Genomic DNA, 25,246 nt, shown 5'->3' on the forward strand with positions numbered 1-25,246 from the left:
ACAATGTAATGTATTTATTACCCTACATTGCATAACGTATCGCTTACCCTACATTTGAGCCGTAACTCTAAAAGCTGGTTTAAATGTCAGCACCGAGTATCTGGGAGACTTCAATTCATTATGGACAGAATCCTGAAAGAAGGCTATGCATTTGAAAACCCAAAGTATTAATAAGCCACGTTCTGCTTGGAAAAAAAAATTGTTAGAGTAAAACGACGTCTTAAAAAGTCATCATTTTGCCAGTATTCATGGCTACGTATTATAGACAGTATCTGTCCAACAAACCCCGTGTAAAAATGGAGGTTATGTTTAGTTCTTTTGACAGAAGAACACATTTTTTTTTGGATTGAGAACTCCATCCAGAAAGGGCATTTGCACCTGATGGAAAAGAAACATTCTGTAGCCAGCTTTGTGGCTGTCATCCGAACCTTCCACCATCTGAATAACCCCTGAGGTTAAATAGCTGCTAGACATCTGTAGGGAGAAGTAAGAGAAATGAGATCATCAAGGAACGATATTGTGCTTACAACATGTGGCGAAATGAGTGTCTCTTCACCATCTGTTATTTGTGTGTGTATTTTATTATGTAAATGTTCGTACACACTGCATTCTAAACAAAGGAACATTACTTCCACTTTGTTGGTGCTGCCAAGCTTGCGTATGTGTCCTGGAAAAAGGAAAGTGGCAGACAGAAAATTCAGGGTTCATCTGGCCACTTGTGTCCCCTTCCTTTCACCATGAGGGTGAGAGACTCTGAGTATGTTTGACTCCTTTTCTACATCCTGTTAACAAATACAAAGCTCGGCTGTGAATGAAAAACGGCGTCTTTAACACTACAGTTCTGGTCTAAAGCTTCTTTGGCTGGCATCTGCAGGAAGAAAGACACTAGAAGCTAGGATGCCCTGGGATGGTTCCAATGTACACTAGTGATAAATCTAGCCTAGAAGATGAATTTGGATGAAGAAAACAGTCTCTGTTCAATTTTTTGCTCATCTGTTTAATTCCTGGCACATACCTCTGGGTCATGGGAAGGTTCTGGTGGACTGATGTCATTGTCTCCCCCTAAACAAGAGGGGTGTGTGTGTGTGTGTGTGTGTGTGTGTGTGTGTGTGTGTGTGTGTGCATGTTTGGGAGGAATAAAAGTAAGAAGATTTGGGTGACACATATTCTGGTTTAAATTTTCATAAAATTACCAATTTAAATTGAAATGTAATTATCCTAACTGGCATCTTTTTGGCAGCAACATAAAAAAAAAAAATCCCCCGGCTTTACTGTACCAAGCAAAAGCCCCGAGGAGCCCTGACACTGGCCTTTAATCAAAAGCTGAAAAGACACAAAAGCTTTCAGATAATCTATGCCAAGCTATCTTGGACAGCATGGAATCGCCTGGAGCACCCTTCTGGTGGCATTTAAAACACCTGGTGCCCTCAGAAAAAAAAAGTACATCTGTGTCTGAGATTTCTCCTTCTGTAATTCCCTTAAACCCTTCTATCACAACCCATTCTCCTCCTATTTTTTAAAAGTAAGGATGCTTCAATGACAGTAAAATAAAGCAATTTTATTTACCAAGAGAATGGTACTTGTCATTGGAGATGCCTGGAGGTGTCAGACGCGGGTGGCCATCTGCACAAACACTTCCTCACTGTTTATTTCATGTGGTTTAATATAATTAAACCATCATTGTGCTCATTGATTCAGCTCAAATTTTAATTTGATAATTGGGGGAAAGGTGTGCATTTGAAATGGAGGCAATTAATTGACACTTTAAATGCACTTGAACAGAAATAATTTAAGTTACACTGTACTTAGTGGTGACTTACACTGTCATGTTTACTTGGATTCTTCCATTTAGCTTGTATCATTACTGGGTAGAGGTAAATAACGCTTCCCACTCTAAATCCCATTGATACTAGCAGTCCAATTCTGAAATTTGGAAAAAAATTTTTTCCCTGCCTACCATAATCCCATTCATTTCACAGTTATTGGCTTTCCTAAAATACAGGCATTCTAACTCTGAACAACAATCTGATCATTCATAATTAACCTAACACATATGCAAGAGAATTATGCAGATTGTCACACAATTTTGTAAACAGATAGCCTGATTCTCCTTCTAGCAGACACCTTGCATGAAGAGATAATGAGGATGACTAAGATGCAGATTTCCAATTTGTAGTAGCAGCTCCACCTGATTTGAATAACGGGAAGAAACACCACTGGCTAAGCCTTGTTTAACTTTTTTTCTTTCTAGGACCAGGTTTGCTGTAATTTGCTCCAAGGCAATGCATGGATATATTTTGGTGGACTTACTAAAATTTCGAAAAGAACCATATTTATGAATAAAGCAGTTCTTTGTGTGTTAATTAATCTTCCATCTGGAAACAAATATGCGCCTGTATTTTTTTCAGACACCAAGAACAAAAGCTAGTACGTCTTAGGCACTTAAAAGATCATCAACATCTTCTACTAGAGTTGTTTGGTTCATAGAGCCTGAAACATGTTTCATCAAAACGTCTAGGAAAATTCAATTCCATAAAATATTAACTACCTCCAGTTGTACCTATAGTAAATGCTACTTAACAAGAAATTGTTACTGTTTCTACATAGACCCTGAGAGGTGGCCCCAAAAGGTTCTATTCCTAATGTGCTGGCTAGAGCTACTGCTTTGTTTCACATATGAAACTTCTTACTCTTGTTTCATTCAATTAAAGTATTAATCAATACTTTTAATATTCAGTCTCACCATGGACAAATATTGGAAAGTTTTGGAAGGTCATTTCACTGAAATGACCAAGCTCTTTTTATTACATTTGGAAACCTTATTAAAATAGGCCCTGTGAAAATTTTATAAACTTCAGCTTTAAATCAAGGTTAGCAACAATGCTCCTAAAATGTTTTCATATAAATGTGGTTCTCTTAGTAGTTAAAAGTTTATGACATTAAGAATTCCAAACCACATCAAAGGGCAAAAGATTAACCAACCAAACAAACAAAAACAAATAAACAAGGGAATACACAAAAGACACATGAACATTCTCAGTCAAAAAAGTTCACCACTAAAATGAATATATTTTTATATCTACTCTTTCTACTATTTACATGCAGACAAAATCCTGTAAAAAAAATCTTTTTTGGTAAATCAACTAATATACTGTTATATGAAAGAAAATTTTAATGCAAACATGACTGGTTAATCATTCTCAAGCATCAAAGGATCATGCAGTACTTCATAAATATGTGTAATTAAAATAGTAATAATAGTATATGAGTCTTCATTCCTGAGTAGAATTGTGATTTGTGAAAACATTAGAGAATTTTCAGCGTGGATGGAAATTGACAGAGAAGATGGCTCAAAAGCTCAGAAACGTCAATAGACAATTGTCTAGTACTTAACAATCTGCAAATCCAACAACTCTTTAGTGAAAGTACCAGGACCAGAGAAAAACTCAGATGTTTGAATGGCCACATAAATGTTTATTCTATGTCTAGTTGCTTGTAATTTCAATAACCTTGGTTGAAATGACAACAATTTTTGCACAATCTGCTATCCAATTTAATAAATACATCCTTAATGCAGTTTTCATCGTTTTATATTTTATGTTTTGCAGAAAAGCCAAATCTCATGAATCTAGGATGAAATGGCTACTTTTCCTTTTTCTTTATTTTACACTTAGACACAAGAACACTGCCATTGCTCATGACATTTTCTTTTGAGTACACCAATGATCCAGCTTGCTAATCAGTTTCAGAGAGATTTGCCTCCTTTCTCCAGCCTTGAGAATATTTAAAATAGATTACTAATGTAGAAGTACTTAGTTAGGTGAAGGTGAAACCCTCTACTCCTCACTTGCTAATAGGCAATTTTTCAAAAGTTCAGTTCTATATCTTGTTAAAACAATTTCTACCTGGAAGATTAATGTATATTCTATTGATGCTAAGTTATGTACCTTAGGCTTTGTTCTCCTGAAGGAGACTCTAAGCTACTCAACTTGATATCAGTTTAATTAAACAGAACTAATATCTACCCTCGGTCTATGACTTTCAGGAAATAAAAACATTTGATATAGTTACTCATTAAAGACTAATTGGGCAATTTATACACTCATTCATACACTTAAATTGCAACACCATTCAAGAAAAGCATAAGAAAAATGGTTAAATATGTGTGTTAGTAACAAGAGTAACAACTTACTTTATCTATAGATAAATATGTTTTGTATTGTGGTTTTTCCAGATTTAAGTATAAAACTAAATTGTGTGCAATATAGTTTCTGGTTTTGTTAATTTTTTTCTGTGACCATTATTTCAGTCAAAATAATATCAGATACAAGGAATTGGGGTAAATTAAACACAGCAACTTTACTTGAGGAGCCTATAGATTTACCTCACTGGGCATAGTAGGAGATGGAGCACTCTTCTCATAAGGGAAAGACTGAGCTGGATAAGTTTTAGCTGTGAAGATAGTTAGAAGCTGGATAAGGGGAAGTCAAAATGATTTAATGTAACTCAGAGCCTAGAACAACTCTAGAAGACAGTGCCCTGTCTAGAAATGCTTGTTGACATTAGCTTTGGTTACAAGAGAAGCAAGAGTCGTGCTATTCCTTTATGTACCCATGCAATACTTTCAATTTAAGGTCGGCATTTGAATGAAAATTTTCTGAATTGTGATGTTTCCTCAGACACGCAAACCTCATTAAAAAGCATTTATTTATTTGTAACAAAATAATATTGAAATACTCAGCAAACTGTGTTCTGCGTTTTGGATTTAGAAATAACCTGAAGGTAACCAGAGTCAACTCATGTCCACTAGAAGATAATTGGCATTCATATAAACATTCCTCTAGCTTTCGAAACCTTGGCCTTTAACCCTCAGCTTCTACTTGTACCGTAGTCTCCTCTTTCCGTATATTAACACTGGCCTGCCATTTGACAGGCTGTCTAAGTGTGTTAAGACCTTGGCTGTGTTAGCAGTTTTTGTTTTAATGTGTTCTTGGAAATTTTATCTGGAGCATTATGTGTGCTTTGCAGCAAGTGGCAGAAGTGGAGGCAGGGTTTCTAACTGTGATGACATTGCTCGTAGTACTACTATCAGTCATATAGCACAGAGTTCTCATGGCCCAGGAGATGTGGCATATGGCTCGCCTCAGTACCTTTTCCTCACTTCTCCAAACCCTAGTTTCCTTGTGCTAAAATCAGGGAGCTCTCTGGGCACTGAACCTACTCATTCCTCTTTTAAAAGACTTAATAATTATACTGATAGCTCAAGTACTTCATTAAAACAAGGGATGCAATGTGTATATGATTACTTTTTTATAAAAGGCTACCAGTGGTCACGACAGGATGAGCCTTGGCCTCATCTCATTCCAAGTTTTCTTATTACTAGCATGTCTCTAGAAAGTATTTTCATTCAGTGACAAAGATGGCCATTCAAAATAAAGGCATCACCATCATCTGCTGTGTGGGTTACACCCTTTGTTACCCTTTAACTCTGGTGGACACTAGTCAGTTCAGGGTTGGTGTGGCTTTCCACAGCTCCACATGAAAATGAGAATAATTTATGCCTTCAGCACTCACCAGAAACTTCTAGAACAGTTTGCAGACTGATAAGTTCAGATTTTATCCATGCTAGTTTCTTAACCCAGGTCTCCCTAACAAATCAGGCTGGTAAGACATTGGCTCTTGTTTTCCAGAAGAATATTTTTCTTGAAGTTAAAAGCATAAAAAGTTGAAACTAACCTGGAACTTAAATTTCATTCCCAAAGTGTTTCATGTGCTTGATTCTGAAGGGTTGAATCATCTGAGATAAAAGCTATTGTTTTGTGTGTTAATAAGTAGAAGAATGGGTACTCTGTGGCTAATAGCACTCCTATCAATTACTACCTTATTTACAGTAAAGGAATGTCATGGTTATTATATTTCATCAGCAATGATGCCATGACTGTGTTCTGTGAATAATTACAGTATCTTCTTCATCTCTCTTTTGTTATAAGAAAGTTTTATAGTAAAAGCTTTTAAATATACAGTGGGAGTGTATAATCCAAGTTATCAAGTCTAATATGAAATTATTTTGGCAAGTTCAGAGCCCTCTCAAAATTCATGGGTTTGGAGTTTCATATCTAATTGGAACCATTTCATGTTGGAGTAGGTTTGTGCTATGAAAACAGTGCAGTGCATTTGAACAGAGATTGGAATACAGCTTAAAGAAATTCTTAGAAGGTTTTGTGACATTTAAACTGTGTTTATTTAACAATAGACATTCCTATGTGCTGAAATTTTAAAGTAGAGACAAGAATGGGAATTAAGAAGTTATAGACATAACTACAAGAATCAAAATGCTTTAAAATTGTCTAAAAATTTTGTACAGGGTTACATTATTAAAAAATACCATGAAAGTGTCAGAGACCCTGCTTAACATGTCATTTGCTGTTTTTTTTTGTTTTTTTTTTGTAAGTGTTCCTTCAAGTCAGTGATGCAGAGACCTAAGTCAGGTTTTGATCTCACTGTTGGGTTAGGTCATCCCAAGACTGTCTCACAAATGTGTAGGGTTTACAACATCTTTTATAGCTTTCTGAAAATGTTTTCCACACTTCACTTTTGAGTTTCTCATTTGGACAGCAAGGCATGCATATTAGCCATGGTATGCACTCAAGTGAAAGAAACTAACTATAAAATTCATCTTTGAGTCTCCTTGTAATGTCTGTGCCTAGAAGGAAAGAATCCCACATGGACTAACCTTTGTCAGAATGTTATATGCATTACACAGAAAACAGCCTTTACTTTGGGGGTTTTATGTTTTAATTTTGATAAAATTTCGTATATGTTGCTTTGAAAAGTGAGTCAAACATTTTACGCTGTACTGAAGGCATGGCTTATCTCAAAAGTCCCTAGACTTGATTACTTTAGCTTATTTTAAAAAATTGTTAATACTTAGGCATGGAACTTTGTTGGTGCTAAAGTTGTGTGCAGTCTTACATAAAAGTTAATGGTCTTTGTTTTCATGCAGATACCCAGTTACTAAAACATTGTTTTAGGAAAGATATTTCTATCACTCATTTAAAATTAAGAGATTCAATTTTTTTCAATAATAATTTGGTTGATCATATTTGTGTTTATTTCTGTATACAATTCTTTTCTATGTATGTCTGTTTTCTTCCAATCCAGTGTCTTCTAATTCATATATATGTATATATTTTATGAAATATATATATTTCATAAAATCATATCACTTTCATGAATTATTTTCTATTTTTAAAATTGCTTGGCTATTCTTCATTTCCATTCTTTTATATCTATTTAAGAGCTACTTTATTGATTTCTGCAAAAGCATCCTTTCTTCCGTACCTTGATTGCACTGAAAGCAGAAATCCACTTGGAGAAAATAGATTCACTTATTTCATCTATTACCCTATTACTATCTTCCTCCTATACTGTGATTTGTTCTGGTGTCATACACTAAACTCATGCTGGGGAGCAATGGCGCACGCCTTTAATTCCAGCACTCAGTAGGCGAGGCAGGTGAATCTCTGTGAGTTTGAGGCCAGTCTGGTCTACAAAACATGTTCCAGGACAACCAGGACTACAGAGAGAAAACCTGTTTTGAAAAAACTAGTCTCAAATGTTTCCTCATGTTAGATTTAGGTTGTTCAGTTTTGGAGAAAATATTATAACATGATCCTGCCCACTTCCCAATATAACAGATAAGGGTTTCTTTGTCTCTTTACTCACTATTTAATTCAACCATTTGACTAAGGTGGTATATACAAATTTTCCATCATAAAATTACATTCTTGTAAATTAGTAAGTATATCACGGGATAACGTTTTTATTAGTATACTTTCAAATTTCTTAGCTCCTTTATCTTCATTTTCGATGAATGCTTTAGTCAATCCCACAAACTTTTATTTTAAATATTAATTCTTTTGACTCTAAAATTTCCAGTTTTTGAATTTCAGATAGATATAGTTTTAGTTAACATAAATTTAATTTCATTTATGTCGCTGTTACTACAATATCAACTTTAAAACCTTTCTCTAATAAGACAAGCCCCCACTAATCTCATTGGTTTTGTCTACATTTGTAGTCTTTTCCTTTGGCATAACACATTTTTATGACAGTTGCATGTAAATTATACATTGGATATTTTAAATGTTACATTGTGAAGAATCTGAATTCTAATATATTTCACTGAAAAGTGTTTAAGCCTTAATTTGAGCAGGTGTCTAACTTAATTGGACTCAACAATGGGTTTGCCTATCGTGGGCAGCAGCTTAGGTCTCTGCTCCTTTCCTTGAGTCACACCGTGAGCCACTTCTCATGGGAAAGTCTCATCCCATTGATGGTTTAATGTTTATCAACTTGTTGCTGCCTTGAGCTGATGACATTGGTGTTTTCTGGATGTCTCCCTTCTAATGGCCTCCCGTTCTCCAGTGACTCTCAACACCTGTTCCTCTTGCCCTGTTTTCTTTCCTTAGTAAGCCAGTGGGCTACCTCTTCCAATGTGAATTTGAACTATTTCTAAACTAGTGCTGCTGTGATTGTGATATATGACTGCACTCACCTGGGGGGAAAAAAAAAAAAAAAAGAACAAGAGAAACAAAGGAAACACGTGTTTACTCTGTTTCGATTTTGTGATTTCCTTGAGTCTTGGATTTATTCCAAAATCTTATCTTTCTGCTGTAGTCTCCAGAATGAACTGTTAACTGTATTAATAACTTTCCATTTTGTAACTGTATCTAAAACGTCATCTTTGTTGTATGATAATTTATTCTTCAACATGACCTAAAGTGGTCTAAAAACTGAATTTTCAGTGGCAATCTCCCCCTAAAACTATTGAATGTGAAGCTTAAAATAGTTGAGAAGAAAACTTTAGCCCAAACTTTTTAACGTGTTATAGAGAGCTCTGTTGGGTGTCATCCAGCCCACTCATTTAGTCTCATACCCTCCTGACCAGCCAACAGTCATAGCAACTTAGAACTTAGTGCTCACACTTATTCAGTGTCACCTCAATTTTCTGACCATAGTTCATTGTAAATAATGAAGCAATAACTGGACTGGATTGAAGTTCCTTTCCTGAAAATTAAGGCTTAGTATTAAGGGAATCTTTCTCTCAGTATGGTTCGAATCCCATTACAGGAAGGTGTTTCATTACCTTCCGGCATTATCGTGAATTGAGTAGAAAACAAAACCAGAAGCCGTGTGCTGAAAACAGCGATGGGTTAAGTGTGCAGAGGGAGGTGTCATGAAGAACTGGGGCAGGAGCTCTTCAGTTAAGTCTTCTGGTGTACCTTCCTACCTTGTCCAACATCTGCCAGCACCCATTCTGTGAAGAATTGTTAGAAACCCTTGTATCCTAATGCAGAGTTCCCTTTTCCCCCTTGGAGCTTTCTAAATCTAATTTGCAACTTTCTAAATCTCAGATAGTCCAAACTCATATCAGGGGCACTGTAAGTTTATTATATAACTATAACAAATGTGGCAGACGGTGCTAAAACCTCAGGTGGCCAAAGTAGTTTGTTATTTAAAGTGGGATAATTTCTAAGTAATTATGTTAAAGTCACCATAAAGTTAATTAGACGAAGATCCTATCTGTTAATTTGAATGCAATCAGAAGAAATAGAGACAAAATGTATTACAGGCTATGGATTTTTCTTATTTAAATAATGCTAAATAAGATAATGCTTAGGAGAAGCCCTCTAAATGTAGTATGTCTGTTCTCTCCTGGTGCTCATTCTCCATTGTTGGGTCAATCCTATTACTATAATTAAATTTCTCCTTAATCAATTTCATTTCTGTACTTAATAAAAAGATGCAATTTTTCTAGATGCTCTGGTTTTCCAATTATATAGCCACCAAGAAATCAATTGCCTAACCAAAGTTAAAGTAATATGATTTGAGTATGAGTTACTCAGTAACAGAAGGACATAATGAGCCAGATGAAAAATAAGAACCTGTCTCCCCATCCCCCAAACAAATAAATAAATCTCGGCAAAGGCAAAGCTTGGGATAGCTTGGATTTGTCAAACATTTCATGGATCTTCCAAAACATTTTGGCAGGATAATTCCCTAGAGTGATTCATTATCCATCAATTCATATTTCCGTGTCACTTAATATTTGTTGAATATTCACAACATGAAGCATTGCGCAGCTGCTGGGCCCGTGCTTCTCTGTCTCCCAGCCTCACACTGCATGCTTTTTAAAAGATGGAAAAGTAACATATATTCTAAATTTTGTTGAGAGGGTAGGAGAAAATTGGCCTAGAAGCAAATTCGCACATACACCCTCCAAGAATAAATTTTCATATTCTGTAGAAGATGATCATTGGTTCTGAAGGCATAAAATAGGCTCCCCCATTTTCATTTTGTATTTATATATGAAAATGCATTATACCATATTTGTATATGTATATAAATGCATATACCCATCGGTATCTTTTTGAGGAATCTAATTCTCATTCAATTTTGATGTTAATTTTTATTTAAGTTAGGTATATTTTACTTCTATTATTCTGCAATTTTAAAACCTATGATATTGTTAATGAACTAATTTTTAAGTTTTTGTTGAGAACTATGCACATATCTATTGCTGATAGAAGCTGAAAAAATTAAATGTTTTTCATTTGTATTTGAACCATAATATGAAGATTATCACACATATAGTTTTATATAACTTTGGTTCCCATAAAAAGGAGTCCTATTTCCATTTGCCTTAGAAATAGACAAATCTCACTCCTTCCCTTTGTTCAGCAAGGCCTTTTCAGATCACAGAATCTGCACTAGTCAGGGTTCTCCTGAGGAATGGAACCAAAAGAGGATTTAGCAGAATGATTTACAATTGATAGGGCCTGGGCAGTTCAAAAATGGCTCTCTCAGTATAGAGAGGCTGAGAGTCCAGTAGCTGCTATGAGATGCTGGATACCTCAGCAGTCCCAGTCTGGCACTGAAGGACTGAAGGATTCATGGAGAGCCGCTGATCATCTTCCACATTGGGAGGCCGAAGAATCAGGGGTTTGATGATGGCAAAGGAGGGCAGCAGCAGCAGCAGCAGCAGCGGCGGCAGCAGCAGCAGTGGCGGCGGCAGCAGCGGCAGCGAGATGGATACACTTGCCAGCAAGAAATGAAGGCAGACACTGATCTTTCCTAAATTCTCTTTATATCTGGGCTCCCGCCAGACGGTGCCACTCACTATGGAGGAAGGCAGAATATTTTTTCAGATAATCCTTCTTGGAAATGCCGTCTCAGACCTCAGACCTTCCTAGAACTGTGTGTCTTAATTAATTCTAGTTCCCATAAAGTTGACAATAAAAAATAACCATCAATGCTATCGAATATAACATTTATACGTTTTGACTCATACACTCAGTTTCTAGACTTTGATCTTTCTTTCTTTCCTCACATAGAGCTGTTTAGAAATTAACTGTAGCTTTCCACCCACTATATTACAAAACTCATAAAAGAGGGATTTGCTGTTTTTTTTAAAGCCCCCTAAGATTTAGAACAGTGTGTGGTATGTTTATGTGGTCCACAAATATTGCTGAACTAATAAATGACTCCTCTAAGAACTAGTATTATTTTCTTTTCTATTCAAATTTTATTTCTGTGGAACTGAACTTTCAGATTGGACTATGTGCAGTTTTCTTCAACTTTGTTGTTTCTCTCCACTCTAATTTAATATTTATTCCTTTTATGCAACTGTCCCTACCTGTGGTCCAGCCATATCAATTCTGGATAGAACGTCTCCTACCTATAGTCTGGTGACAACTTTCCTTACCCAATTACTTTGCCTTATACTTAATTTATTGCTTGAAACTATATATATATATATATGTATGTATATATGTATATGTATATATATGTATAAAATATAAATGAAAATTCCTCAAAACTATATATACCAAGGAGCTTAAATGCTCAGATAGCCAGTGTTATTCCAAAGATATTTTCATAGACTCTAGCCATTTTCAATTGAAATGAAATATAATAACCAAAAGTTTTGAAGATGTTCAAATTTTTGTGTTTAAAAGAATGTTAATATTTTATTACATTTCATTTGTCTACAAGATGAGGAAATACAAACATTAGGTATTATATGGTGTCAGTCACAATTGTTTCTTCATAAACGTGGAGGGCTATAAAGAGCATGAAGGTATAAGAAACTTAAGATTTTGGCTTTGGAGACTAATACTACCTGTGATAATTATTTGAGGGAATAGAACTGATTTCAGCATGGCTCCAGACCACCGCTTTCACATTGTAATCTGGAAAACCAGACTGCTCCTCCACCAACAGTTAAAGGGAATTATAATGACATCTGTTTGCTTCCTTTGATTTCTTCCAGAAGAAAACTTACGTACTCCAGCCTAAAGTTCCCCTAAAATGCTGAATTTACCAGTGTACTTCACAGATTCAAGCATATTTTAAGTTAACATTTAAAAGAAACGAGAGTGCTGAGCGTTGTAATTATTCAGTAATAACCCAAACAGCTGCCTGGCTTTATTTTTTGTTCTTGCTTGGAATTTCTTTCAGAGTTTGAAGGAAGTCAAGTGTTGGAAGCGCCTTATTTGACTGTTTCTGGTTGTGCACAAATTGAAGTTACAAGGACATATCATTTTTATGGTTTTCATTCTACTGTCTTTTAAAGTATGAAGGATCACCAGCATTAATTCAGGTGTGGAGCAAGTGGAGCCCGAGTACAATGTTGATGGTATTGCAATTTGATATAGGCATTTTATAAAACAATATGCAGATCCTTCAGTAGGTACTAAAAATGGATTTACCATTTGGTTCAGAAGTATCACTTCTGGAGAATTAGAATCAGTATGCCAAAAGTACTTTGTGGTCATTGACAGGTTATTTAAAATAACTAAGATATGCAAACATATGGGTATCCATCAGTGGATGAATGGATTAAAAAAGGAACTATGTGTATACAATGGAATGCTATTCAATCTTAACAAGCCATGGTTTGTTGTCATTTGTGACAACATGGATAAATCTTGAGGACATTACACTAGCTGAAATAATCCAGACACAGAGTGAAAAGGACCACATGAATTCACTTACATGTGGAATCTAAAAACACTAAACTTAAAAGTAGAAAGTGAAATGGGGTTGCCAGCATCTGCAGCTCTCTCTGGATGGAGAAAAGAGCCATGCTGACCAATAGGTACAAATATTCAGTTAAATGGGAGACATAAATTCTGGTGTTCTGTGTGTATAATCTGGGAATACAGTTCATAACAATCTATTTTACATTTCAAAATAGATAATAAAAGGATTATCAGTCCTCTCACACAGAGAAATGATATTTTGTTTGATAGATTTGCTATTAGCTGAATTTGATTATTTCCCAAGGTTCAGATTTACTGAAATATCACATTGTATCCTATCCATTTTATGCAACTATTATATATCAATTAGAATGAACTAAGCAATAAAAACAGACATAAATTACCACTTTGTGACATAAAATCCAATAATGTATAGAAGTTATTTACTTCATTTAAAGCAACGTACTAAACTGTAGTTAATAACTACTGAAAGAGCTTAGCTAAAATTTATTTTCTTTCATATTATTTTCTGAAAACTATTGGAAATATATTTCTAAATTTAACAATAGGACAATGTAATAGGAATAATAATGTACATTCTGGATATTGCTTTTTCAGAAAAACCTCTTTTATAAGGCCAATTTTTACATTTCGTTTTTTGTCATCCATGTTCACCAGTGTTTCAAAATAGAGGGCAATCCTGCTTTCCACTCTAGGGGACACCATCAATGTTTTATATATATATATATATAACGTGTGTGTGTGTGTGTGTGTGTGTGTGTGTGTGTGTGTGTGTGACTGACAGTCCATAGCTGGAGACTGGAAGCCAAATATTACTACAACACACAGAGTAGAGAAACATGTCTGACATTATGGGTGAACAGCATAAAGACTTAATTGTTTTACATTAAAAGTGGGAAGAGTCATACTTCTGTGAGAAATCCAAACATCAAGGTGCTATAGATATATAGCAATTCAATAATTATTCAATAATAATAATGCAATTCAATAACTATTGATGAATACCCAACAGTATCACTTTAAATAAGTACGATATCTCTATTTCCTTATTAACCATTAACCATACAGAAATACCATCTATCTGTATCTCTAGACTTAATGTTTGACTGCTGGTCTCTTTAAGAATTTCTTGTTTCTTTACATTTTTTTATTTATTATTCCATTTTCACTTAAATGGCTTGTTAGGTGATCACTATTAATACTTCATTTCTGTGTTTTTTCCACACCATTCTTTCTTTTGTGTATTGCTGTATCAGATTTACTTTTATTTCTGATTTTTATTTTTCCTATTTGAAGAAAAATCAGGTCTCCCTTCCTTAACATTTATTCATTGATATATTTCTTTGATTTGTGGAACATTATACCATTCATTTAAAATGTATCTTGTATTGGAGGTGAAACAATCAGAGAGAGTCTAGGGTAGTGGTTCTCAACCTGTGGGTCATGATCCCTTTGGGGTTGAACCGCCCTTTCACAGGGGTCGCATATCAGATAGCCTGCATATGCAATATTTACGTTACTATTCATAGCAGTAGCAAAATTACAGTTCAAAACAACAATTAAAATAATTTTATGGCTGGGATCAGCACAGCATGAGGAATTGTATTAGAGGGTCGCAGCATTGGGAAGGTTGAGAACAACCTGTTCTGGGGGAAGGTGAAACACTCCATCCTACAGTGAAGCCCTGTTAAGACAGAACAAAGTAAACAACTCCAAGTAGTTGTGAGAAGTCTCTAAAACTGACTGGATTTACTAAGCCCCTCCAAGAGTATGTAAGAGAAACATGGCTGAGAGTCACCCCTAGACCAGACAAGCTGTAAAAAGACTCTGAGACAAGCCAGCCTCCTGGAAAAAGCAGACACCAGCCAAGAAGCCTGAAAGGAGAGCAGCTGGCTGAGCTGCCTAGGAGAAACAGGGACCAAGTGAGCCACCTGGAAAGGGTACTCCACAACCTGTTGAGGCTGTGCAGTATGGTCCAGGTTCCTAGCTTTTGACAACGGTCACTCATGCTCCAGGGGGCTTTAGTGATGCGGGTGTCTTTGAGTCATTTTTGCTCCTGTGACAACCCCTCACTCATAGTCCTGTAAGTAACCCAATAAAACTCATTAGTTCACCAAGAAATTTATCGTACATGATTTAACTTATCACTCATTTATCCTTATTACTCTGAATCTTTTTCTCATATTCCCCCACTTTTTTTTTTGCTATAATTTAACTGTTTTGGATAACATATTCAATAAAAACTAGTGGTGCTACCTAAAAGCAGCCATATAATATTGTATAAAGGAATGGCCCATTCTGGGAATATAGCACAGCACCTTCCTAGAATGTGTGAGATCCTAGATTCAATTTCCAACACTGACAACACTCACCCCCTCCCCAAAATTAAAATCTCTGAACAATAACAACAGAAAATATTTTTCTATGTTGCAACTTAAACTAATGACAGTCATCCCAGGATAAAAGGGGTCATGGCTCCATTTGCAAAATGCTTACTGTGCAAGCATGAAGATTGAGTTGGGTTCCTAACACGCACAGGACGATCTCTGGGACTTTTTGGCCAGTCAGCCAACCCAAAGCAAACAAGTGCCAAGTTCACTGAGAGACCATGACTCAAAAAAACTAAGGTGGAAACGTGATTAAAGAAGACACTTAACATGTGTCTTGACTTCTTCCCTCTACTAGCACATTCACACACCCAAGTGTATACACACACACACACACACACACACACACCCATACATACAAAAAACCTATCAACTTTACCTATGAAATAGCAAGTGTGATTCACTGATGAATCAATCCTCAGAGTCCCCAAAAATATCATATAGATTTTATACACTTGCCAAAATATCTATTCAAAGTATTTAGTTGTAATTATTTACTTATCATTTTATCATTCAGAAGTTTGTGTCAGCGATACTCTAGATCTTATACCTCCTGAAGTTTCCATAAAATCCAAGGGCTGCACCACTGCCTGGGAACTAAGTATTCAAACATATGAGCCTGTGAGCGGTCTTTCACAGTCAAACTAAAACATGTTTCTAACAAGGGCTTTAATTCTCTTTTGCTACTATTAATTCTATTCTATAGTACAAATATTTCCTGTTACTCTGTTATGGACTTTCAGGATTACCTTCTTTATCCTTAAACTCACACCCCATATAAACAATAAAAGAATTGTCCCCATATACCTTTATTGGTAGAAATAGGACATTCCACCCCTAGAACACAGGATAAGGTCAAAGTTACTCACCACAGACTTGCTTTGGTAATATTCAGTTGCATTTAATGGAGTAGTATCAATTTTTTTTTCTTCAGTCTAAACTGTCATCAGCACAATATTAGGATCATCAGCTTATTTGTCTACTCTAGAGAGCTGCGTGCAGCCACACCTCAAAGATGGCACTGGCTTCCGCCTTCCACCCTCCTGACTGTGAGCACTCTCTGTGATAAACAACTCCTTATTTGGCTAAGGCTAAGGATTTGGCTTGCTTCCGCGCACCTGGACCTATCCGCAGTACCCACGTGGCAGATTGGGGTTGGCTGCCCAGAAGCTATTTAGGTTGTGGGTTGGCTTTCCCCGGGGTCAGAAGATTGTTTCAAGGTTCCTGAATAAACTGCTTGGAGAAGAGCCTGGTGTTGCGTCTTCCTTGCTGGTCGAGGCTGACGTGACAGTCTACAGTTTTTCTAAGATATGATGCTCTCAAGCCTTTTTAAGGTTCTAGTCAATTGATGTATGTGATCTAGCCTATGATGATATATTAGCTCAAATTCATGTGTTTACTAAAATACTGGGTTTTTCTGTAATTTCCTTGTTAACATACTTGACCTTCTTGTGTTTTCTCTTTTGTCAGTTTATATTAATCTTCGGGACAGATCTGTTCTGTCAGCACATGGTCTGTGGACCAGTGATGTTGTTCTGATAGTTTATTACTGGTCCACAATTAGACAGAGAAACTGAAAGGAAATGGGCTGAGTAATTTTATGACTATAAAACCTCATGTAAGACATGTACTGACATTTTATATAACCTAATTTTATTTTCCTGGTAATTAATTTCTTAATAAATTCGATGAAGATGGCAGTTTTTAAAGATTAAAATAGAAGAAAAAGCTGGCTATAACCTTAGAGCATTTGAGAAACACTGTATTCACTATTTCTAAAACATGAAAAACCTAAGATCTTTTTCTCAGCATACCACGTAACTTTACTTATGATATATTTCCTTATTACTTATTACATACAAATGCTTTAGTATTTACAATTTTTGCTTGTTTGTTCTAAACTACATCACACAAAATCATTTTTTTCCTTGTGTTCTTAACAGTAGAATATTTTCAACACTCCTTAAAGTCAGACAGAATTTATTTTTTGTAAGGCAAGAGCTAAATTACTGAATTATTTTTGCCAAACATATTAATTATTTTTCTATGACTGTAGTAAAATACCATGACCAAAACAGCAATTTAAGGAAGAAAGGGTTTATTGTAGCTTATGGTTCTAGAGAGATTGAGTCCATTATGGCAGGGAAGTCACGACTTGGTGACTGGAGCAGGAAGCAGGGAAACCACATTTTACCCACAGGGAGGAAGGAGGAAGGGGGAGAGAAGTGGAAGTGGTCAGGTTCTAACTATCAAAGCTCACCACTTGTGAAGCTTTCTCCAGTAAGCCTCTGCCTCCTGAGAGTTCTGTGGCCTCTCATAGCAAGCCACCAACTGATGATCAAGTGTTCAAATACATGAGCCCATGGGGGACTTCTTTACTCAAATCTCATAATTTGCTGATCTATTTGCAGTATGAGGGATTGACCAGGGGTCTTGTCAACCTTTGTACTACACAACTAATCTGCATTCTCAGAACAACATATATTTTATATTTTGGTTCAGGGTTTTGGAAAGGAATCCAGGATGGGTTTGAACTCATTTTGTAGTCCAAACAGGCCTTGAACTTTTGAGTCCTGATTCAGACCCCCAAGTAGCTAGGATTACACTGTACCAATAGTCCTGAATTAAAGGCATTTATTGGAAGTAATTCTCTTCACTGACATGAAATATCATTGATTTTAAATACTAGATTTATATATATACAGGCCACTTTCTGAATGTTCTGTTTCATATTATGGATTTTATTCTTTATTTTCATATGCATATCATAATTCTTCAAGAAGGATGCTTTTGTATATTTTTATTTTTAATAAGATGGTTTTAGTTTCTCTGTATGTTCAGCTTTAGATTAGCTATTCCTAGAGCATGTCTACAAAATTCTGTAAAAATCCTTTTCAACAGTGACACCATTGTGAAAGGGTTTACTATTAATTAGGGAAAACTGTGTGAAGATTTTTGACATGTGGAGATATTATAGCCATTTATCCAGGAGTAGTTATCTCATCCAAATTAATGTCATAGTTTTTTCTTTAGAAGTAAAAATATTTACATGTATGTTCTTTGCATATAAGTGTTGGTGGTGTGTGCTCATGTATGTATGTAGCTACATCCATTCATGTATTTCCCGAGAGGCCAGAGAATAGTGTTGGGTGTATTTGTTCTGTCATTTTTTACTTTATTCTCCTAAGACAAGGCTTCTCACTGAGCTTGGAGCCACGCTGACAGGCAGGATGCCCTGTCCATATTCCTGCATCTGCCACCCACAAAGCTGGGGTTTTAGACACATATTCTCATATATAGCCTTTGATGGGGATGCTTGGGATTTCAAATCAGGTCATTTCTGAGTTGCAAGAGCTCTTACTCCATGAATTATGTTCCCAGACCACACATGAAAATATTTCACTTAAGATTTATTTTTCTTGCATTATCTGTACATTGTATTTCCTTATCAGTCTTAATCTCTGCATAGATTCTGATTGTCTCTGGTTTCTCATTTATGTGTATTAACATTTTTGAAATTTTATTTCCTGATAATACTACCTGATTTTTCTGCTGTAATAAGTTGAACACTTTCTTCATCACATTACTATATTTTTATAAAATGTATGCCTCAGCATTTTTCTTTTATTTGTTAACTTTTTAATTATGTATATATGCAGGATGGGGTCAGGTCAGTGGAGGCCAGTGGCATCAGATAACCTGGAGAAGAAGTTACAGGCAGTTTTAAGCAACCTGAAGGGAGTGCTTGGAATTGAATTCCTGTCCCCTGCAAGAGCAGTATGCATTTAACCACTGAGCAACCTCCCCAGGCCCAGCTCTAAGCACTTTGTATTTCTTGTTATTATCATGGAAGCCATTGTTTCTGTCTTATATTATGGCAAGATTTAGAAACCTTCTGACATACATGTGTGTATGTTTACACACACACACCACACACACACACACAGAGGCATATATATCATGAGTCCTGCCGCATGGCTAATGCTCACTTCTTAGTCTTATAACAAATGATAGTTCCTATCCTCCCAAGTATTTATCATATTTATGTTACCTCTTTTCAATCTAATCTTTGCTGTTATATAGACTAAGACTTTTAGTATAGAGACAGATGACATATGTGATAAAAATTATAATCGTTTTTTCTCCTTTATTAGAAATGTACATTATAGTTCTTCATTGCCTATATGATTTATGGTAGTCACTAAGTGCTTTAATTTTTTTTCTGTTTGCCAGGAAGTTTTCACTTGTTTTATAAGATTCATTTTGTTTTGTCTTATTTCTCTTGATTATCAAATTTCACTGTTTATATTAGTGAATTTTGGTTTTGAGCATGATATACTTTTGTTAATTTTTTTGTTCTTGAGACATATATTCACAATCCTGTATTTGGTTGTGTTTTACAAATATTGTCTGTGTGCTCCTACTTAATGTGTACCTACTTTTGAAGTCAGAATTATTTATCATTTATGTTATTCAAATCCTGTTTGTCTTGCTGAGTTTTTGCTTGTTATGTGAATTTATGGAAAAAGTATTTGAATATTTCTATTTACAATGATAGAATGCTTATTTCTCTTGTTGTTGGATTAAATTTTTATACAGTTTTTAAATATTTATTCTTGAGGTTTTTTTTCCTTCTAGCATAAAATACCCCATTTTGTGTTTTATAATTATTTTCACCTTAAATTTTGGTTTCTGATATTGATAATATCACACTATTATTACGAAGACTAAAAAGCAAAATTAAGATAAATAAACTAATTCCAATAATAGTGTAGTAAACAAATGTCAGAATTCTGGTGATTTATTCCACAAGAAAGAACGTAAGAAATGGACAATGTGGTCATTGAAGGAGCTGGAGGAATGGCGTACAGAGTAAAGGATTTGCAACACAAGCATGAAGAAATGAGTTCCGTGAAGAATTGAAGACAGGAGGCTCCTCCAAGATCTCTGGTAGCCAGTCCAGTCAGTGAGCTCCAGGTTCAGTGAATATGTCTGTATTCAAAATAATGCTAGATAATAATACCCAGTCTTGACCTCTGACTTCCACATGCACATATATGAATGTCTATCCACTACACAGCCACATACCCACTGATACACACACACACACATGCACACACACATTGATATTACTATTCTTTATAATATATGCATTTCCTGGTTGGTTTAAGCAGATCAAAAAGAAGGTAAGTATAATAACATGGTTTCATGGTCATGGTCAGTAAGAAGAAAACAGGCACATTTTTCAGTGGAGTAAAAAGACTCCCGAAAGACACAAAAGAGAATGCTGAATGAGATATAGCATGAGCAAAACATATGGCAGTATGCAAGAGACTGTTGGCCAAGGTGTGGGAAAGGGGGAGGAAAAAAATGCTTTGACTATAAAGTCGTTCAAATAATCTTGTTATAAGTTCTGTCAGCAACAGGAAGGTAACTATTCACAGTTGAGTCATGATACTTATTTTCAAGAAGAATAGAAAATAGAAATAGAGTGTTGATCACAAACTACAGAGTTGAAACTAAAGATCACAAAGACAGAATTTGTAAATTTTCAAAATGATGTATAATTTTGTAGAGGTTAGTCAGCAAAGGCCAAAAACTACATCTTAAGAGTAGAAAAAAAAGAAATTCTACTCCAGGTGACAGGAAGAGCAGAGAGGAACTCAGGAGACTAAGACAACTTACATTTTTCCAAGGTCAAAAAACATTAACAAAGAAAACAAGATGACTCAAAAGCGTGCACACATTTAACAGCCGAGGCCACACAGATTCCATCTGCCACTTGGCTTTTTCCTATTCTTTCTCAGCTAAGGATCCCACACAGTTTTCCTCTATTTCTTTTCAACTGATGATCCCACACACAACTTTCACATATCCAATGCATTGGAAATACATCTGCTAACCCAGAGTTCTATAACTCTTCCCTTAATGCACATGATGTCAACTTCCAGACAAGAAGGAGCCTGGCCAATGCAAGCCGGTCTCAGGAACAGTCATTTTGGAGTCTCCATCGAGATTGGGAATGACACCACACTAGGAGGTTCAAGTAAATCAAATGAAAGGAACTTCACAGGGATGTAAATTATAGCTAAGTCACACACTGGCCAACTGTGTGTGTCACTGTTCAGAGAGTGCCATGAACCGAGAATGAAAAGCCAGAGGAAAAGGGGGGTTCTGAAAGGTGGTGCTCTCACTAGGAGCATAAGTGAAATAAGAAGGAACAGTTGTTGTAAAGAGAATTTTAGACTTAGATTTGTATTAACTTAGATTTGTATTAAGGAAAAAAACTGTCACATCAGATATGAATTTATATTAGACTTCACGTCCCTAAGGAGTAATTTGTAGGTTTCGGGAGCCTCTGCCCCCTGAAAGACCCGATCACCTTCTAATCAGTACAGTGTGTTCCACACAGCGGAGCTGAAGTCAGCTTTGATTGTCAGTCAATCGGACCTGTTAGCTTGTGGTTGCAATTCAGCCGCGTTTGGCTCAGAAATCTGTATTTTATTAGGGGTAAGTCCTTTCTAATTATGTATTTTTTTATACTTTCTTCTTAGTTCTTACTGGTTTTGTTTTTCTCCTTTTCCAAATTTTACTTTTTTTTTTTTTTTTTTTTTTTTTGTCAAGCAACAGTCAAGATGAGAAAAAGGTTTTTGGATTTTGTCCATTTCTGGGGTTTGTGGCATGGGACAATTGTATAATGGTGGTGGAAAGGGAAAAATTAAGAGAACCAAGAAGAAAATACAAGTGCTAGAAAGAGAAATTATATACCTACCTAGTTTTGCCCATGACAATCTCCCCCATAGGCCTTCCTCTTTTCCCCATAATGTTTTTTGTATCTTTCTTTCTTTTTCTTTTTCTTTTTCTTTTTTTTTTTTTTTTTTTTGGTTTTTCCAGACAGGGTTTCTCTGTGTAGCTTTGCGCCTTTTCCTGGAATTCACTCTGTAGCCCAGGCTGGCCTCGAACTCACAGAGATCTGCCTGGCTCTGCCTCCCAAGTGCTGGGATTAAAGGCGTGCGCCACCACTGCCTGGCTTTGTATCTTTATTTCTAAAACCTGGGTCTCCACAATAATATTTTAAAAATCTGCTGATATGACCTTACCATACAGATCTATAAAAATTGCTCAAATTTGCATGATTTCCCAGTTCTTCAAAGATGTTTCTGTCAGCAAGGAATGCAACAAGACACAGTGAGGTAAAACCCTGCTCCCCGTTAGTCTTGTTTTGGTTTTGATTCACTGTTCCAGTGAAACTCTCTGAGCACTGGCAAAGATTCGGCTTGGAAAACGGAAGCCTGCAGCCGTCTCCTGCCCAAGTTTTCTCCCTAAATGGTCAATCAGTGGTAGGAAAAAAAAAAGCTGATTTTTTTTTCAAATTAATTTCCCAATGATAATGATGTAAACGATAAAGACAACATTAAATTCAAGTTTATAGATTAACTAGCCAGCTTTGTGCCACAGCAAACAGATATAAGAAAGCTAAGGTTGCACTGCCCATTATGTAGTGGATGTTCATTAAACATTAATCTTCAGACTGGCAAGGGAAAGAGGAAGAAAATACATATTTAAGCTTGTGAAAACTACGGTTAGTATACAGTTTGGCCAGAAACTCCTGAAGATGCTGCCATACGCTGCTCATGAGGAGCTTTCTGAACCTTTTTCTCTGTCCTGATTCTTATTTCAGAATTGTGTACTATTGTATAAATACTTGACTGTTTGTTTATCCCTTTTAATGTCGAGGAACATAACTGCCAATTCCAGCTTTGAGATATGATGAGTAAAGATCCTAAATATTCTCCTAGAAACTCTTCATTGTAACATGAATTGCTAAATCATCTTATTAATAAAAAAAAACCCAGAGTCAGATATTAGGGTGGAATCTGAAAGATCAGAGAAACAGAACAAGCCACAGCCAACCTCATCCTGCTAACTCTCCAGCTGATCTTGTTTCCTCAGACTGAAAGCCTCTGAGTCCTCACCTGAATGGATCTCAGCTGAACTGCCGCCAAAAGCCTAAAAGCTTAAAAACCCCAAAGCCTCTAGTTCCTGGTCCTCATGCCTTATATGCCTTTCTGCTTCCTGCCGTCACTTCCTGGGATTAAAGGCATGTGTCTTTCCGAAGCAAGACATAAGATCTCAAGTCCTGGGATTAAAGGTATGGGCCTCCACGCCTTGTTCTGTTTCCACTGTGGCCTTGAACTCACAGATCTGGATGGATCTCTACCTCCCAAGTGATAGGGTTAAGGGTGTGTGCCACCATTTTCTGGCATCTATGTCCAATCTAGTGGCTGTTCTGTTTTCTGACCTTGGATAAGTTTTATTAGGGTACACAATATATTGGGGGACACAATATATCACCACACTTCATTGACCTGTTTTCATTTACTGTGATAAATATTTAAGGAATTCAATTAATCAATCAAAGGTATATGGACATTTTGATACATAAGAAATTACCAATATCCTATCAGCAAGGCATGAGATTTTTGGCTGTTTCATATTTTTAAAAGAATTTTATTTATTTTTATTTTATGTGCATTGGTGTTTTACCTATATGTATGTCTATGTGAGGGTACTGGATCCCCTGGAACTGGAGCTATAGACAGTTGTGAGCTACCATGTGGGTGCTGGGAATTGATCCTAGGTCCACTGTAAGAGCAGCCAGTACTCTTAAGCTCTGAACCATCTCTCCAGCCCCAGCTGTTTCATATTTTATAGTCTACTCAAATTGCTATAACAAAACACCTTAGACCAGATGGCATATAAATAATACACATTCATTACTCACATGTCAGTTGGTGGAAAAGTTCAGTATTACTGAACAAAGAGATTCAATGCTTGATGTGAACTTGCTTCCTGGTTCACAAATACCACCTTGGTCTTGTCATATTGTGGAAGGTGCAAGGGAACTCCCTAGGGTCTCTTTATATAAAACCATCAATCTTATTCAAGAATGGTCCACCCTCACAACCTGATCACTTTTCAAATGCCTAACACCATTACATTGGTGTTTACATCTCAAAACACACACCATGGGAAGACACAAGTTTTCAAGCCATAGTACTTCAGGAAACCACAATGGCAGGTGTTAAACAATTTAAATATGATCATTCTACTTCATGAATGTGAAGTGATATCTCATTGTGCCTTAATTTGCATCTCCTTAGTCACTAATGATACATGTTAATTTTGGTCAGGCTTATTTATCTTCTGTATATTTTCCTTTGTGAGGGGTCCATACAAATAGTATATCCACTCGTATCATTTTGGTGATGTTGCTTGCACTAAGTTGTAAAAATCTTTATATGTTCTGGTTATCAGCTTTTTATCAGATAAAATGATGAACATCAACCAATACCAAGTAGCTGGGGATGAACTATTTTAGTTTTAAGTTGGATCCAATCGTCTTTGAATATTTTTCTGTTTTTACCCCTTTTTTTGTAGTTGATGCATCCTTGAGATCTAAGAAACTTGAAAGGTTTGTAAGTGTTCTTGAATGCTTTCTTTCTTAGCAAAGTTTCATGGTTCTGTTGTACACATTTAGATCTACGGTCTGCCTTCACTGCTTTGTATATATTGGTAAGGTCAGTGCTTACACTGTTTGCCTATGAATGTTTACATGGCATCATTTGGTCAGAACATTTGTGTTTCCAGTAAATGCAACTTAGTGTTTTGTTTTGTTTTCTTCCCTAAGATGAACTAATTGCACGTTTTACATTTTAGCTCCATCTCTCAAGTCTATCATTATACCAGATCTATTTGTTCTCAAACTATCCTACATTATTTTGATTAATG

The sequence above is a fragment of the Peromyscus leucopus genome, chromosome 12 (assembly GCF_004664715.2).
Source record: "Peromyscus leucopus breed LL Stock chromosome 12, UCI_PerLeu_2.1, whole genome shotgun sequence".
NCBI classification, from domain to species: domain Eukaryota; kingdom Metazoa; phylum Chordata; class Mammalia; order Rodentia; family Cricetidae; genus Peromyscus; species Peromyscus leucopus.